Consider the following 7,024-nt stretch of genomic DNA (forward strand, 5'->3'; position numbering starts at 1 on the left):
AAATGTCTTCAATCCTTTTTGATTCTCGAGCACCCTCTGAATACAACATCAGAAGAAGAGCACCCACGTATGGCAACTCTGACATGCTCCAATTAAAATTTTAATGGCAATCACCATTCGAATGCCTCTTTAAAGTGGTTGTTGAACCTCACGAGTACGTAACTAGGAAAAATCATCGAGCATTTTTAGGGACACCAATTAGTACTGTAGTGATCGTGAGGAACAGATTCAAAATGACTGTTCAAAATTATACATTTAAATAAGTTATAATTCAACGAGTATATTGTTAAGTTATTCCTTTAACGCATCTATCCAACTTTAGTCGGTATATTGAACGTAAATTACAGATGTACGTTGACTTCACGTTTATCGTTAGTGATTTCTAACTAAAATTTAGTCGTTACAAAATATCATAGATAAATTTCTAAATCTGTCGGCTTTTATAGTGTCGAAATATTTAAGTTTCACCTGACAGTTGCCACACTCACCCACGATTCAACAAATTGTTGTCATTTACAAATTCGTTTTCGGATTTATATTGTATATTTTCATCCATGGGGATAATCTAAGAGAATTAAACTTTTATGGAGCGAAAAAATGAACATATTATTTTGATACTTTATATCTGACAACATTCATGCCAATCAGTACTGTCTTAACGCAAGGGCCCAACCGAGCACAGCCTAGGGGCCTTAAGATAAGAGGGCGGGGCCTAACAAAAATGAGAACTGGTTGAAATACTCGAGAATTCGCAACGTAGGGTCTCTGAAAAATTAGTTGGACCAGGGGCCCACGATTCTCTTAAGACAGTCCTGCACAAAATACAAATACAAAATAAAAAAACCACAACAGGCAAATTGCCCAACAAGGTGGCTGGAAAAGTAAAGTAAAAACAAATGAAAATAATTAATAAATAACATTGGAAAAAGTCCATAAAGTATGGTTGTGATAGCCTAAATAAAAATGTTCACATCCACTGATTTTCTTTAGCTGTATTACTAAAACTTAATGCAGAAAAAAACACATAAAACACGCTGAGAAAATCACCGGTAATAAACATATATAAACCAAAGTACTTTTTCAAATAAACTGTTTTTGAAAAAAAAATAGTTTTCAAGTTTGAAAATGCAACTGTTATAAAATGCAATGTATTTACATGAAATTCTAAAGAAAATTAAATTAACAATTAACATAAAATTAAATTAAAAATTGACATTAAAAAAATTAAAAATTAAATTAAAAAATTAAATTAAAAATTAAATTAAAAATTGGCATTAAAAAAATTGAAAATTAACATTTAAAAAATTAAAAATTAAATTAAAAAAATTATCTTAAATTTTAACATTCAATTACATGTTGTTAATTAAAAAATATCATATGTTTTAAAAAAAAATTACAGAACTTCGATCTTGTTCAATAATAAATTACATCGATTAGAAGAAAAAATATTTTTTTTTAATGAACTGAAAATCTATATGCCACGGTAAACAATGTTTTCTTTATTGTTTGAACCATTCACTTTCTCTAAAAAAATCAATCAAAGTTAATCCTCTTTAACGTAAAGAACAGAAGCTGAGTTAAAACAAAGAGCGAGTGAATTAATAGCGGTAATCGTGTTTTTATATACGAGCAAAAAATTTCTTCGCTGCGTGTTTTTAGCTTTTTTTTCTCATTGTAAGGAGTCAGTTTTCATAGGAAATAAACAACAGAATATTAATAATGACTTAACTTTAACGAAAAGGCACCCTGTTACTTGTTAATTATGAGTTAAAAGCAAAACTTCAGATTTATTATTCCAAACTATTGGTTTTCGATCATTCAATTTTCTTCTCTGATAGCTAATTCATTAATAATTTGTAAGTATGTGTATCAGACCTCGAAATCCCTTAGTCTCACTTGAAAAAAATTGCTCTCTTTTTGTATGTATTTTTTTTTCTCCTAAATCAGTAGCATTAGGTGCTTTTTTTTTTCATTTATATCCAATTTTCGATTGCCTTAAATAGTTTCATTTTATTGGACTGTTTTGTTTATTGGAATCTTAAATGGAAATTTATGTCATAAGGTGGTGGGGGAAAAAGTTTAGGGACAACCGAAAAACCACCATATCTTGAAAACTTATGTTTGTAGATGCATGAAAATTTTAGAGTGATAACTACGAGTAGAACTAAACATTGTTTATGGAAAATAATTTCGCTGGGCACTGCACTTTTTGCAGAAAAAATTTCTGAAATTATAGTAAAAGTGGAAACCTGGAAAAATGTATATGGACATGCATGTTTTTTTTCTGATGTCCGAAGGAAAAAAATTGTATTTTTCTCATGTTTTAACAGTCAAGACCCTTTTGATCAGTCATGAGCTGTGAAATCAAACATTTTCCTGAAACTGTGAAGATGCTAAAGACATTGAAAAGGCGAAAAGCTTCTCAGAGGAAACGTGATGCCGGTCATGAAATTTCGAGAAGGATTAAAAGATTGAAGACTCTTGATTACAGTCTCATGAATGGGACCGAGACTTACGGGCTGAAAGCTTACACGCGAAGGTTTCTTTCTCTTACCATTCATCGCACAAAGATGATTTCTCACAGATTTTAAGAGATAAAATCTCTGATATAATTCAGAAGGAATAAAACTTGCCTTGCTCACATTGAACTGTGCCTAATGTGATAAAAAAATTCAAATGTCTAGTATGTAAAACTGAAATGCAAACCTACCCTTATGAAACAGCATTGACAAAAGCGATGAGAATTGGCCGCATTCATCTTTCGGTGCCATGTGGGATGAGGATGATTACTTTGATGAGTAGCAATTTAGACTGACTCGATAGTATTAAATATTACTGACCTATGCAATGACAAAGCCATATTTTTGAAAAATAGGATATTTAGGCTATCTTGATATCAAGACAGTTTTGACAAAATTTGGATTTTCTGAGGCCCTGTCATTACCTTTAGGCAGTTTTTGTTTTAACGGGATAATGCGCCTGTATATGTTTGAAAGTCTAGAGTCGGCGTTGATTTCGAGCCAAATCAGTGAAACCACTTGAGTGGTCATCGAGAAGTCTTTTTCTTAATTTTTTATAGCAGTTACGCGGCATTTTCACTCACGAAGCGTGTACAAATGGTACGCACTACGAAAACAAACAATCTTATTGCAGTGATCAAATAAGCTTGAAAGACGACTGTCACAACTATATGTAGTTATTAATGACTTATCTCTATCAATGATATCCCGAAACATGAAAGATTTATAAAATAAAGGGTGTCTCTTTTGATTAAAATAAAATTTTTCTGCATAAAATTTTTACTTGTGTGTGTGTATCCTTACGCCTTTTTCCAGGGGTTTTGAGCTTTACTATAATTTTAATAATTTTTTTCCTAAAACACATTATAGCACTGATATATAAATTATCTTCACTGGTACAAATTTCGTTACAATTTTAGCACTAAAATTTTCATACATCTACAAGCACAAGTTTTCAAGATATGGAAGTTATATATATATATTTTTTTTTTGGTTGTCCTTACAGCCCTTAATTAGAACATGTATTTTACATATTGGTGATCACAGGGCCGTAACCAGGATTTTTTGAGGGGCTGGACATGACTTTCCCACCCCCACCACTGTAAAATTTTGTTCCCACCTAAACTTTGCCGCCCGGAGCCAATTGCCCCCTCTAGTTCGGGTCCTTAGTGATAATCAAAAATATATGTGTAATGATCACAAACACTTTATGCGATTTCTGGTCTGAAGTCGAAACAGTATATTTGAATGGGTAATAGAGGTTTTTTAACAGATTTTTTTTTCGATCGTTCTCTAATACTTTAGACCAGTATTCCTGGGATGCGGTATAAGCTTTAGGTACAGTATAAGATCCTATGGGTTGGCTTGAGTTGGGGAGAGGGGGGGGCGATTAGAAGGAAAAAAAATTTGAGGAAGGGTCGAAACAAAAATTTTGAGAAACTGCTTTATGTTAGACAAATGTCCCGCAGACCTGGGAGACTGCTTCTGCAGAGTTTATTTGATCTTGGTTACTGTGGTTGTGACTCAAACATGAAATTACCCGATGTGACGCCATAAAAATGACAAGACAAACTGGTCAAATTGAAAAATGGATTATATTAATTAAAAATTATAATTAAAAATTCAATACATTGATAGAGTTCTGCAAAAAAAGTGTTAAGTAACAGGGGGTAAATTATAGCAATTCGGATAAAAAGTAATTAGGGGTAAGTTAAAGAGATCCTACACTAAAGTACTTAAATATTGTTATATTTATTCTATAGAACATTTATATGAACTTTACGGGTGCCCTAGAATAGTGTTTTTCTACTTTTTTCAGTCCATAAACCCCTTCGAACAATATTTTCTTTTCGTGGCTCCCCTGTTTTATCCAGCACCCCAGCCCTACCCTCATCCAAGCTCGATGCCCTTTCTACTTACCGAATTGAATTTAATCAAAAAAAAATTTATAATGAACAAAAATTTTATAAATAGGATCGATCTCTGGAACCCTGGACCAGGCACGGATCCAGAAGCTGGGTGATCATCCCTCCCAAGAGCCAAATTAAATGAGAAAAATAGGTCTATGTTAAATACGGGAAGATCCAAAAAGCCTACAATCAATCCTACTGACACATCACCTTAGGTTCGAGCCTGCTCTGGGCTTGAGTTCAGTGAGCTATCTAATTTGAGGGGGGGATTATGCATGGCTTTCTTCACATTGTGGTTCCCCATACTTATAGTTGGAGGAATAACAGCTTACATATTTACATACTTACATTTGAAAATCATAGTACCAGGCCCTGGTTCTATTGATAGCTCTGCTGGATTCTGAAAGTATTCGCGTATTTTTTTCTACTCTATATTTCACTTGCAAGTTCTAATTCTTCACAGCTCTCCGAGGCCCCCTTCACCACTTGTCGTGGCTCCTTCCATCTGATTTTCATCCGTGCTCCCCACTAAAATATCCCAGGACCGCAAGAGGAACATGTGGCTCCAGGTTGAGAACAACTGCCCTAGAATATGAATGTTATTGCAAGAGAAAAAAAGTTGAGAAACACTTTTTCGTCATCTGATGAGAAAAAGGTATGAAGTAGATTTCAATTTCTCTGTATTTGAGTGTGATTGACTTGTAGTACCATCTGCTAGAAATATTTTGCCATGTTTTCAATCATTCACATTGTTTTCATATTTATATACTCGTAATATTTATAACCTATTTTGACAAAAATGTTTCACTTTTTCCTGTCATGTTTCCGAGAAAACAATTTTGAAAAAAAAAACCAATAAAAGCACCGTAATTTTCTAAACCAAACTATTATTTTGCTGTTTATTGTTTGTTACCTTAGTTTGTGATAATAGAATTTCTCGAATAAATTGCTTGCGTTTTCCTCTCATAACTGAGAGCTCGTAAAATAATGGCCACTTCTCCATCAGATTGCTTTTTCAGAATCATGTGTCCTCGAAACGTTAACGTTGATAGTATTTGAGAAGCGTTGTTTTCATAAGTATTTTTGACTGAAAAGCTTTGTTTGGAACGTCATTAAATGCCGTTCCTTTTTTTTTCTACATTATTATTTCTTATCTAATTTCTTGTTCGAGTTTTAATTGTGGATGGTATGAAGAGTTTCTATCGAAACGTAGACTGTTATTAAGGCCTGATTGAACTGATTAGTCTTGATATTCGTCGACAAGGGATGGAGGTTTTTTTTATCCAAAAAATGCTAATTCTTGGAAGAGGAAGGAAAGAGGAATGCATAATTGAAGTAAAACGAAGGAGATAATGGGACTTGTGTGTGCCAAGAGAAGTGGGGAATAAATGAATCGGATGTATCATTAAATTCATTATCGTCCAAAAATATTTATACGTAAATTAAATGTTATTTTGTTTTTCGTTTGTTTGTTTCTCATTTTCTGTGGGTGGTTATACCACTTTTCATTTAATTTCATTATGCGGATCCATGTCTGCGAAATTCTTGGATTCATTCTGAGGCATAATGTGTTTAAGCATAACCTATTAAAGTGAGAGAAAGAGAGAAGATACGTGTCTGGGTGATATTTGCATAGAATTTAATGCATTTTTGTCACGTAACAACACTGAAATGAATCTGATTTGCTTTTGTAATGGAAAAATTTACAAATACGCAGCAGTTGAACTTGTTTTGGTTTATGAGTACGGATACTTGGCTCGTTTTGGTCACGGAAAATGTAGCTCGTTCTGAACATGATTTGAAATAGCACTGTAGCGGCGTTTTGTGGTAAAACTTATCAGTACAGTGCCAATGTCTCCGTCGATGCTTAATTCAAGGACGAGAATTGGATGTATGGAAAAAAAGTACGTTATCTGATGATGAGTATCAGGACAGTTCGATGTTCAAGTTATTGGATGAGTGGGTGCGCTTTTTTACTGCGATCAATCCACCAACTCAAAGAATGAAAGATTATCCACGAACTTTTGTAATGTTTGAATAGTAATAGCCCGCCATTGTTGCAAAAGAGTCGAGACGTGATCTCACACAGAATTTTGCAATTGTAGCATGGCTAAAGCTGTCGTTCCAGTTTATTCCAAAGGTGCTTATAGGGATTTAGGAGGTACGCTGAGCAGATAGTCCAATTTCTGAATACTCATTTTGAGAAACCATCTGTGTACGACACGATCATTATGTGCTGTTGCCCGATCATGTTGAAATCAGAGGCCTTCTCCGAACTGTTGCCTCATTGTGAGTAGAGCAGACTTGTCTGTCCTACTTTGTCTGTCCTATAACGCAGTATCCAAAGTACCATACACAGAGACGAGAAAGACAGGTCTATATGAGCAGAAAGAGGCTCATAGTCACTGATCAGATCCCATAAATTTCAGAAATGACCGGATACTCATGATCAGATAGTGCATGTGAGAATACTTTTGATATTACGTAAAACCGCTTACATCTACACTGTTGCGAACTGATTGAACGAATACAGTCTTTATCACAAAATGTAATTGCAAACGATGTAATCCTCATACTAGATCCAAATCCGAATGA

The sequence above is a fragment of the Pholcus phalangioides genome, unplaced genomic scaffold (genome assembly GCF_987345545.1).
Source record: "Pholcus phalangioides strain wild (caught in Gottingen) unplaced genomic scaffold, Ppha-v1.0 ptg000011l_1, whole genome shotgun sequence".
NCBI lineage: Eukaryota > Metazoa > Arthropoda > Arachnida > Araneae > Pholcidae > Pholcus > Pholcus phalangioides.